Genomic DNA, 12643 nt, shown 5'->3' on the forward strand with positions numbered 1-12643 from the left:
GTAGCAAGGGATGATTGAAAAAATCATCAAGGTATAAATGATCCTTTTTCAAAGACAATCAGATATCCACAAAAGATAAATGTCTTCTGGACATAAGAAATTTTGATAGAGGCTCTGAATATCCATAAACCTTCTAGCTCAAAATCCATCTGAGAATAAGTTATAATAGAGCCAGATGGCCCATGAATTCACCCATAATGTTTGTGGACAAATACTATGTGTGACTACATTATTCCTTATTACAATAAGCAGATATAAAAGGAATATGGGTATTTTAACAAATACTACATAAAATGTGTTTCAGTATTTAAGCTGCAAACACATATTTTTGGAAAAGTTTTATTACCAGAAATTTAAATTACTTTTTTAAAGCATTTGATTTATATCCTTAATATAATTAAAAAAATATGGTGCAAAAGATAAAAATATCAGGTGAAAATCCAATAGATTGACAAGGGAAAAACATTAGTTGAGAAGGTAGAAATTAAAACAAAAAAATGCAATAAAAGAATACCTGGTATTAGGCATTAAAAACAGTGATACAGAATAAATTGAAATAAATGTTATAAATAGGTTAAGAGACAAAGTACAAAAGTAATTCTTAGAATATATAACATGCAAAAATAATGATAGTAATTTGGGCCTCAAATTTCTGATTATAACAATCTCTTATTATCCAACTGAGAAGTGAATGAGGAATGAAGGAAGCAAAGCAACATAATGCCTATATCCGAAATTACAAGGGGTTGTATCGACACACTATTTTATTTGTAAAATTGATTATTAGAATTCCTTTTTTAATTTGCATACATCTGTTAAATTTTAAGATGTGTTTTACAAAACATTAACGAAAAAGATAATCAAATCATATTCCACAAAGAATCAGATAAAAGATAAGAGAATGAGAAAGTAAAGAAGTATTAAAAAAACTGATTGAAATTGAAACAAAAAAATAAGATTTTCAGGTGTAATTGGTTTAAAATTCTGAAGCTGGATAGGCTAGTATAAAATGAGCTATACAGTATTAGATTTTGAGGCAAGTAAATTATAGAATCAGAAAAATAACTGTCATTTTATATTGGAAAATGATATATACACAATAAAGATAGTAGAGGCATAAACCTTTATATGATAACATAGCTACAAAATATTTAAAGTAAAAACTTTACAAGGAAAATTATAAAAGAAAAACTGTAGCTTTAAAGATATATCTCCCAGGTTTTAAAGAACCATGTAGAAAAAAGGTAAAAATATAAACACTACATAATACTGTAATTTATAAGTTATTTAAAAGACAGACTATATTCCAAATAAGCAGTATATATACTTTCGTCTAAAAGCCAATGGCTCATTTACAAAAACTGAACATCCAATAGGCCACAAAGAAAAGTTAAATAAATCACAAAAACACTGAAATTGTGCATGTCATGATATTAGATCACAATACAATTACAGCCATTAATAACAAAAATTGAAAATTAATTATTTGGAAATAAACAACACACGGCTCATTAACATGGATCAAGGGGGATTGCTGATTGTTTATAAAGCAATACAAATGAGAATACATTATCAAATATTTGATAGAAGCTTCATGTTTATAAACTAAACTCCTTGGCTTAAAATTAGAGGATGGGATATGTTAGCAACTAACTAGACAGTGAATAACACTAGAGCAATTCACCTATAATATTTATGGCCAAATATCATGTGTAAATATATTTTTATCATGGAGAATAAGCAGACTGTTAAAAAGTAAAATGTGCACGGGTGTAGTAAAAAAATGTAGTACTCAGTCTATAGCCGAAGCCAAGTTACTTTTTAAGTGCTTGCAATAAAAAAAGAGAACAAAGAAATGAGAAAGAAACTGAATAAAATAAATCAATCATTCAAATCGCCTGCTTGTTTTAAAATGTAGGTTTTATTATTCAGTTATGGTGAGGCCAACAGAAAAGGAGATGGTTGTCATGGAAAAGATAATTTGTTACTCACAGGTCCAAAGAGGAGAGGGCATGCTATGCCATACAGGGCCACATAGGGAAGCACCAGGGATAGTTTGGAAACAGGTTGCAAGGGGAAAGTGTGGGCAAGAGCCTTTATTGTGGTTTCTGTTGGAAGGAACAGGCAGGGCAGGGTAAGCAGGTTCAGGATTGGCCAGTTTGAATGATTTCTGCAGGCTCTGGGGTGAGGGGACATCTCAAGCTATTATCTAATTCTGGGGTAGTTAGTACAGGGGGACAGTGGTCCTTAGAGTGAGAGAGAATGTGATGGAATGTGAGGGCCTCGAATTGGTTGGTTTGCATATAAAAAGTATGTTTCCAGGCTAATCATTTACTATCTTTAGGAGCTGGCTAGCACTTCCTTGAAAGGAGCAATCTCTGCAGGGTCAGCAAGTCTCCAAAATGTCAAAACACTGGAATTACAGAAAATAAAAAGGTGTGATAAAATACATTGCTGATCCCAGCAAGTGGTCAAAAGCAGGCTTATTTTCCTTGCACAGCCATGTCAGATGCGCTGATGCACTGCCACTTTCCTAGTTAAAAATAAATGACTTATCCCAGCTGTTGGAAGTACTATCAGTAGACACCTCTTAGCTAAAGAGTTTCCTCATCTGTATTACTGTCTTTTTTTGGATGGATCTACATCCAATGACTGATCTGTGTAGGACAGGGTTGCTCGACCTTGGTGTTACTGACATTTAAACAAGATAATTCCATGTTGTAGGAGTCTGTCCTGTGCATTGCAAGATGTTTAGCAGCATCCCTTACCTCTACCTACTAGATACTAGTAGTACCTACATTCAGTCATGGTATTCAGAGATGTCTCCAGACATTGCCAGATGTCCCTGGTGCGGAAAAAAATCACCTCTGGCTGAGAACTACTGATGTAAGAATATAAAGTCTGCCCATTCATTCTAATTCTGTACAGCTCTAATGTGTCATTCTTTCTTTTCTATATCCCACTGAGTTCCATATGAAGTCCACAACTCTAGTCACACTATCCACACCCCTGGGGTTAACTCCTCCATTTCCATGCATTCAGTAGCATGCATACACAGACAGCTTTTAGATCCATATTTCTAGCCCAGATCTCTTGCCCAAGCATTAAATCTGTATAATTAACTGTCTATTGGCTATGTCCCTTTAGCAAGAGACATTATATTTTTGTGCTTAAGAATATGGGTTCTAGAAGCAGCTGCTTATATAAGTACCTTCGTGCACCTTCTAGCTTTGTAATTTTGAGATACCAATAAGCCCCTCTTTGCTTCAGTCTCCGCATCTATACAATGGACACAAATAGAATCTACCTAATGAGTGCATGTGGGAATCAAATGAGTTAATGCCTGTAGAGAATTTAGAACAGTTCTAGGCAAATTCTAAGTTCTCAATAAATGTTAGCTATTACTATTAGTCATTAGATCCTCTTGCCAGTACCAAAGAGAGTATGTTTAAATCCAAACTTAATTCTCCATTTTCCAAGTTGGGTCTTTTGTATTTATTTCAACAGATGTGTGTGTGTGTGTGTGTGTGTGTGTGTGTGTGTGTGTGTGTGTATATTGTAAAACTTCTGTGAATAAAGTGTTACTATATGCCTGAATATAAGACTTGTTTCAAAAAAGACCTCTAATTTTCATAGCACTGTTTCCTTGGAAACAGTAGAGTTAAGATAAATGAGGAATATTTTGTCTGCCTCATTTGTTGTGTAGAACACATCTGCCTCGGGTAAGGCGGGCTGTGAGTTGGCATTGGGCCTATGTGATAACTATAGCATAAAAGCTTGGTGGGAAATAGAGGCTAAGTTTTCCACGTGTCAAGGTGACCCACAAGTACCTTGGCTCTCATCTGTGGGAACCATATGTGTCCATGGGCATGAAGCTGCAAATAAATTCTCCTTTGTGTCTTTCAGTAGCTACTGAGATAATGATGCTGAACCTACTGCATGTACTGCTTTATTCCCTTCTATAATGCCAAGTAAATGTAGTATTATGCTAAATCCTGCCTCTCTTGAATCTGATTGCCAACTCATATCCATAACCAGAGCTGTGGTGCTAGAGAATGGTGTCAGAAGCAGGTTTGGCTTTTAGACCCTTGAGTAAAACATTGAGACAGAATACAGAACTGGATAGGAGTGGATAGGAGATTCTGATGAAAATTAATGTCTGCATGGCTGAGTTATGTAGATTTATCTCCTGGATTACTGGTATAAAGTAAAGGAAAGGCAAAGTGAGTGAGTGAGTGAGTGAGTGTGTGTGTGTGTGTGTGTGTCTAGGGAATGGCACAGCTAAAGAAATAAGGAATGGTCAAATTATATAGCCTTATTATTAGATGGCAGTTATGACAAGGGATAAAAAAAGAATACATTTAATGAATTCTTTTAACAGATTTACCAGCTCTTTATCTGTAGTTAAGGAGAGGAAAATCTGTTCCGTATCTGTCAGCTGCCTCCCTTAATGAATCCCATGAGATGTACTCCCTTTAACCCAGCCTGGATGAATTTAAATCCAATGATGCTGTTATGGAACAATAACAAATGGTACTAACTCAGGCTGCTAACTGTACTCCATAGAGTGAAGTAAAGGGGATTGACTTGAAGGGTAGGATATTTTGCTCTACCCCACACTGGAAATTCCAAGGCCATGTACTTTGGTTAAAGTAGAATATCCTATGGTAAAACTTTTTGAGATAAGTGGGTATCAATACAAAATGTACTATAAATACCCAGGAATCAAGAAGAAAATATTAAGAGGCCAAAAAAAGAAGCTGGGGATGGGAGGGGAATAGAGATACTGTAATAGGGGGTTATGGTTCTAGTAAAACTCCAGATAAGAATATGAGAAAGAAAGAGCAATCCAGTGATGCTATCCCTTTTGCTTGAATGTTTCACTGGAAAGGATGTGATGCATTAATGGAAGTTTTTGCCCTTACTGGACTTTAGCTGAATGTTGAAAATATCTGCCCTTTGCCAGGTTTTAATTGGATCAGCTAAGTGGAAGCCCCTACAATTGCTCTAAACACATTCTGTGGTAAAGATGGTTAACCTTAAACAAATAGATAGCCAGATATTTCTCCAGCAAAATAGGTTTATTCGGGAACAACAAAGAATTACAATTAGGGACATGAGGTCATAGGTGAACCACACACAAGTCCAGAGAACCAAAGTAGAGGAATGTTCTTTCATGAACTTTGGAGGGGCTGTTGTAAATAGAGTCTATTGGAGGAAACGGAAAATACAAAGTTTGGTGATTTTCATTGGCTGATTTATGTCAGTCTCCCACTGGCTGAGCTATTATGGGGCAAGGAAGAATTTTTTTTCCCCTCCAACAGAGGTAGTAAAGTATTGCTTCCTGTTGGAGATGCAAAGTATGTATCTTCCTGTTGGTCACTAGCTTGCATTAAGTGACACATGTATATGCATTAGCCTTTTCTAGCTTTCTGATTCCATTTTAAATGAGGTTTCTATTAATTTTCACAAAACTAAATTGTACCTTTCAGGAGGGCAACAGGAAATCTCAGTCCTGGAATAAGGTGTCCTATTGAACATCAGTTCTCTCCATCTTAGTCCTGTCTGGCTTGTGAGAAAATCCAGAGTTTAAAAAAAAAATCAATTATCTCCAAAGCTTCTGCTGTGTCAGACATGATAAATACTATCAGGAATTTCAGCCAATAGTAATGGTATGCTGTCATAGACTGAATCCTAAAAAAATGTCAGGCACTGTGTGTGTATCTATACCAGAGAAATTCCATTATATATACTTTTACTGTCTTATACTTTATACTTACACTTTAAGGTTACTCATAGTCTCCAGGGTTCAGTTACTGTCTTGTCTGTTGATTCATGAAGTTGATAATATAGTGATATTTTCCCTCTTAGAAAGGAAGTTGAAATAGGAGGGAGGGGAAAATTAAAAGCCATAGTTGTAATAGGACTGAGTATGATTAAATAATCTGGCTAAGATTCAGAGTCCAGCCCAGTCAGTCCTTTTTTTTCTGGGAATAATCTGAGCTAGAGGCATTTCACAAATAGTAAAGAATAAACTGCTATCTCTTCAGGTCTTTATTAATAAGAGAGAGACACAAAGCTTCAAAGGGTTGTTTGGATTCTCGAGAACACATACACCATATTTGGGAATCCTGTTGGCCCTGATATACAAAGAAACTAGTAAAAGAAATGAGTTTGAATGTGGTACAGAGCAGAGGGCAGCCCAAGCTGACCTGGGATTTTATAATCCTGGTATAATCGGTGCTTTTAGAGTACTACTAAAACACACATAAACTTGAGACTCTGGCAAAAGCCCCCAAATGCTACTTAAGGGTGATTGCTAGAGTAAAAAAATCTCTGATACTATGTCTAAGAATAGCCCATGTGAGAGGGAGGTATTGATACATTATTTGGCTCCAGCAGAAACAGCCCTCATACCTGAAGAGCATCAGATTATATTGAGGCTTTAGTTACCTATGATGTCATGAGTGATATCAGATCTCAATAAAGAAAGAGGTGTACCAATTCCCTGATAAAATATAAATGGTATATTTGGGAACATGCTAAAGAGATTGGCTATGAGGGAGCACATTGTATCACAAGTAGGTAGCATCTCTGTCTCTATAGTGGAACTCCTGACGAAGACTTACACACCCTTATTGCTAAAGAATCTGAAATCTGCTGAGGCAAAACATCTGCCTGATTCACTAATGGGAGTTATTGTACTGAATGGTATGACTCCAAATGGAAGGCTGCTGCTGACAGTGTAGTAAAAGTCCTAGCCACAGAAGGTGGTAAGTATACACGGTGGGCTGAATTGACAGCAGTATATGTGACAGTGCAGGAAGAACTTGGTTCTTGGCCTCAGGGAAATGTCTGAATATACAGAGGTTTCTAGGCCATGACCATGGCTGTGCTACATAGGCGAGCAGGCAAATGGTTTTTTGATGACTAAGTATATAAGAAAAGCCTGTTGTGAAAAGGTGAAAGTGTGGATGTCCCTACAAAAACTCCTAGGGAGAATTACATTTGTAATCTCTTAGATACCCATCAAGAGAACACATTTGTGGCTCAGAGGGATAATGGAAAGCCAAGGCAGGTGCCCGGGTCTGCCCCCGGGGTAAAACAGTTGGATATGAGATAAGCTGGCACAGTGGTGCTCAAGCAATGCCATGGTACATAAAACAATGGCATTTACCAGTGTCACCCAGATAAACCACTAGAGTATGGTGACAGTCTGTCCTGAATGCTACCAAGAAAAAAAGTTTCCTAAAATGTCATCGGAAGAATTCCATAAGGTCACGGGTCAGCACATTACTAACGGATGGATTACATAGAACACTGCTCATGGCTCCTGGAGTTTTCCAATGGGTCTTTTCAGGAATATGCAAGTATTTGGGGTTTTCTTCAAAACTCTCATAGATAACACATTTCACCATAGCCAGTTTACCAAAATGGGACAAAAAGTACAACATATAATGGATATATATTCCTATCAGTTACATGGGAGAGGCCTAGCTGAAAATTAGGATGGGCAATGAAAACATATTTTTGAATGACCCAGAGTGATAAGGAGGATGCTAAGCATGAGAAAGCCTGACTAGCAAGCTCAGTGGGTGTGTGCTTCCTCTGAATATGAGAGGCACTGAGGGAAAAAGCAGCCTTAAGGAAGTTTTCTATGTACTGGGAAATGATCTATGGCACTAATCTTTGTCTTTTACACCTCACCAGGTTTTTCTTTGGGTTATCAGATCTAGTGGTTTAGATTAGGATTGCTGAAGGAAGCATAACTGCTATATTCCTTTGAACTTGATTATATTTATTCCTAAGGAAATCCTGGATTAAATGGTCACCTTCCCTAATGTGACCAAGCTAAGACTAATCCTAAATCCTTCCTTATGCCTATTAGTAGAAATTGACTCATTATCTTCTACCTCTGCAAACCTAACATTTATTTCTAGGAATAAGAAAAGAAGGACCTAGTGAGGCTCTATTGTTACCTGGAAGGAATAGAGAGTCATGGATAGGGACAACAGTTTAGTGGTGACCAGAGGGAAAGGGTGAGGGTGGGGAGAGGTAGATAGGGATAAAGGGCGTCAAATATATGGTGACAGAAAGAACTTTAACTTTGGGTAGTAAACACACAATGTAATATACATATGACATATTATTGAATTGTACACTCGAAACATATAGAATTTTAGTAACCAATACCACCCTAATAAATTTAATTTTAAAAAGCCATTTGGAATATTATGCCTAGCAACAACTCTTGAGAAGGGGCTGTATCTTCCCCGAGGAAGAATTCTCTACTGTGCTTGATTACTATTGTGTTTAAAGAGCAATACCTGGGTGCTTTAGAAGCCCAAGCCAGAGAGATGCACGTACTGAAATGCTAAGAACCATCTAAATTATTGAAGAATGTCACTGAAAAATGTAGTCGTTATCATCATTACCTTACTGCTTGTGGGCCATGAATTTAGAGAAGCTGCCATTTCTTGCTATACACTTAGTGGGTTTTGAGCAGGTAAAAAAACCAATGCTATGTCCTCTCTGTAGTGTATATGGATTGTATTTTACATTAACATGTGGGGATCAGTGTCAATAAAAACCTATTTTTTTCATAGCTGGGTATGATTAGGTTCCCAGGCCAGAAGTTATCCTGAATTTACTAACACTCTAGTAAACATCACCATCACTGAAAATATATGGTATATGGGTAAGAGATGATTCTGTTGGGAAAGATGGGAAAATTACAATGTAATAAAAACAAATGTTTGGTGTGCTAAGTATTACTGTAGTATCCTATGTACTGCTATTTTTGTAATATTAACAAGTGGTTGGTGGGCTAAGCATTACTTTAATGTTTTATTTACTGCTATTTGGGGAAGTATTTTGTGGGCTAATATATGGAAATTAAAGAGAATTAAATGGACACTGATGATGACCTCAGGATGGAAAGATATTTTTTGAAAATGGTTAAAAACTCCCAATTGATATAGAAACTGATTGTCCAGATAAAACGGTAAATTTGGCCTTAGAGAAACTAAACTCACACATAAATATCTCTAATAACTTTTATAAGTGATTCTAAATGAGAGGGAGATTTGTGCAATTGATAGAAAATATCAAAAGACTCATGAAACATGTTGATCAGAAAAAGATACTCATACTTCATTGGATAATACAAATCTTGGTGGTTAGAGGTATGCTGGCTCACTTTTCCTAAGTATAAAATATAAGAGCTGTGCCTGTAAGAAAAAAAAAAATCACAGAACATTGAAGGAATATGTTTTTTGAAAATATTGACTCAAGGTCATGAGGGCAAAACTGTGAGAAAGACTTTAAAATCAGCCTGGTCTGGTACAGTCTCTCAGAGAATGACCTCAGTTTCTTACAGCACCCTTTCCTTGAAAGGAGTGAACCTAAAAACAATGAAAAATGGTGTTTGTTTATTGTGTAAAGTCAACACTGGATTGGGAGAACTGCAAGTTGGCAAGCAGATTTGAGGCTTATTGACTTGAACAGTATAAAGGATTGTTAGAAAATATCACTTTTAACTTTTATGTCTCAAGGTGACTCACACACACTTCGGCTCTCATTCATGGAACCCAAACATCCATGTGGTGAGAAGGCAAAAGAACCTATTATTTGAGAGTTGCTGAGAGAGGAAGATGAGATGAAGATGCTAGGGCTGCTATATTTCCTGGCTTGTATTCTATCGTAAAGCTAAGTAAACATAAAACCTATTGATGCTTTCAGGAAAACATCCAGATTCTTTAGTACAACATGCATTCATTATATGAACATGCTTCATCCTCCCTTATGGTTTTTATTCACAATCTCTGTATACTTGCACATTAATCCAAAGATAGATATTTTAAAATACTTTCATTTCCAAGAAATAATTTTCTCTTCTACCTGACCAAATGTCATATATCCTCCTTTGTTTACAATCACCCATTTGACTGTGAACCTCACCCTGCCCATGTTTACCTCAGTCTTAAGAGATGTACTTTGTCTCAGAAGCTAAGCCTGGTTAGTACTTGGATAGGAGACCACCTAAGAAGACCAGGTGGTGTAGGCATAAAAGATAAAAAATAAAGGATTGTAAGCTGACAAGATCCTTGCAATCTGTGAGGTCAACTAAGGGTTGCCTCGCCTAAAAATAAAATAAATAAATAAATAGACAGATAGATAAATACATACATACATACATACATACATGCATACATACATAAATACATAAATAAATAAAAAGATGTACTTTGTTATAAGGCAGTGATAATTATTCGGGCTTTATCATGGCATGAATGAATTATATCCCAAGGACCCCCTATGTTTATTTGATCTAATATCATGGTCATTATGCAAACTTCTAATTATCTTTGATTTATTTTTCAAAACTTTCTCTTAAGGACCCTGATGTAATACAGGAAGAGCCCACATGGTGGGCACTATAATTCTGGTGATTAGGCTGGTATATCAATGTCCATGTATTAACATTTCATGTTAAACACCAGTGTTTCATGACTTTGCCAATGTCGACCAGTACCTGAGGACCTTATAAATATGAAAAAACACTAAGAAATCCAAGTTTCTTTCATCCAAAAAAGCTAAGGACTATACCATTGACACTAAAGCATTACAACTAGCGAGGCTGCGTTTTGAATGTAAACTCCTCTAACTACAGTAGTCAAGATTATGCTTTTATTAACACATATCTCCATTATCATGAAAAATATCACAATATTTTCTCTAAAATAAAATTAATAACATTTTTATCCAATTAACCTAGGTCAAATAGAGCTTTGCAAATAGGTATACATAGCTTGTTGCTTAAAATAAATAATTACACAAAAGAATGAGAAGACAAGTCAGACTGGGAGAAATATTTGCAAAAGTCATATCTTATAAAATATACAGAATATACAAAGAATTCTTAAAACTTGACAATGAGAAACAACAGTCTCATTAAAAAAAATGAGCTGAAGACCTTTCTGGATACCTCACCAAAAAAGCTATATAGATGGCAAATAAGCATGTGAAAAGATGCTTCACATCATATGTCATCAGGGAAATGAAAATTAAAACAACAAAGAGACACCACTACACATCTATTAGAGTGGTCAAAATCCAGAACACTGACAAAACCAAATGTTGGTGAGGATGTAAAAGGAACTCTCATTCATTGCTGATAGGAATGCAAAATGGTACAGCCATTTTGGAAGACAGTTTGGCAGTTTTTTACAAAACTAAATACTTTAACCATATAATCCAGTAATTATGCTCCTTGGTTTTTCCCAAAAGAAACTGAAAATTTATGTCCACACAAAAACCTGCACATGGATGTTTATAGCAGCTTTTACTCATAATTGCCAGAACTTAGAAGCAATCAAGAGGTCCTTCAGTAGGTGAACAGATATCCAGATATCCAGATATCCAGACAATGGGATATTATTCAGCATGAAAAAGAAATGACTTATCAAGCCATGAAAAGACATAGAGAAACCTTAAGTCTATATCATTAAGTAAAAAGCCAATCCAAAAATACAGTATGATTCCAACTTTATGACATTCTGGGAAAGGCAAAACTATGAAGACAACGAAAAGATCAGTGCTTACGAGGGCTTAGGGGGAAGGAAAGATAAACAGGAGAATCACAGTAGACTTTTAGGAATATGAAACTAAGAATGATACTAATGGTGGATATACATCGTTACCTTTGTCCAAACCTACAGTGGATCTAACACCAAGAGTGAACTCTAAGGTAAATTGTGGACTTTGAGTTATTATGATGTGTCAGTATAGGTTCATTAATTGCAACAAATGTGCCACTCTAGTGGAGGATGTTGATAATGGGGGAGTCTCTGCATAGGTTGGATAAGGGAGTTTCTGAGATACTTCTGTACCTTCCCCTCAATTTTCTTGTGAACCTAAAACTGCTGTAAAAAAATATTCTTAAAAAATAATACAATTATACACAAAATTTAATTATTGCTCCCAAATGGACGAGATATAGTGTAGTTGACAAGACTATAAATTCTTGAGTCTGAATTTGTATTTTTTTATTTTATTTTAGGCGAGGAAACCCTTGGTTTACCTCACAGATTGCAAGGACCTTGTCAGCTTACAATTTCTTATTTTTTATTTTTTACGCCTACAGCACCTGGTCTTCCTAGATGGTCTCCCATCCAAGTACTAACCACCAGGCCCAACCCTGCTTAGCTTCCGAGATCATACAGAATCAGGCTTGTTCAGGGTGGCATGGCCGTAGACTGAATTTGTATTTTAGATAACCTTAATACCTATGTGACCCAGCACACTTGAATCTGTGCTCCAATTTCATCATATGTAAGTTGGGGATAATGATGATAGCACCTTCTTCACAGAGTGGGTATAAGAATTAAGAAAATAATGCATATCAAATATTGAGAAGAGTGCCTGGATCATAGAAAACACCCAATAAAGCTATAACTCATTTTAAGCTCTTTTCATAGAGGAATTGGTTTACTAAGGGCATAAAATAATCGTGTAAATAAGGTTCTCAGGAAGCTTCAGCGGGTGGGCAACCAAGAATTGTGCCTAGAAGCGAAAACACTGTATGAATCATATGTGCTAAGGAACTACTTCTGCTATTAGCTTCCATTACGCTGATCAGCCA

At 36.1% G+C, this 12643-nt stretch overlaps 1 pseudogene; it reads right to left on the reverse strand.

The window, feature by feature from the left end:
- Nucleotides 1–12136: 12136 nt before the first annotated feature.
- On the reverse strand, nt 12137–12258 carry LOC120595109 (uncharacterized; annotated as a pseudogene).
- Between the last annotated feature and the right edge of the window lie 385 nt (nt 12259–12643).

This window comes from Pteropus medius, unplaced genomic scaffold (genome assembly GCF_902729225.1).
Source record: "Pteropus medius unplaced genomic scaffold, Ma_sr-lr_union100, whole genome shotgun sequence".
Taxonomy (NCBI): Eukaryota; Metazoa; Chordata; class Mammalia; order Chiroptera; family Pteropodidae; genus Pteropus; species Pteropus medius.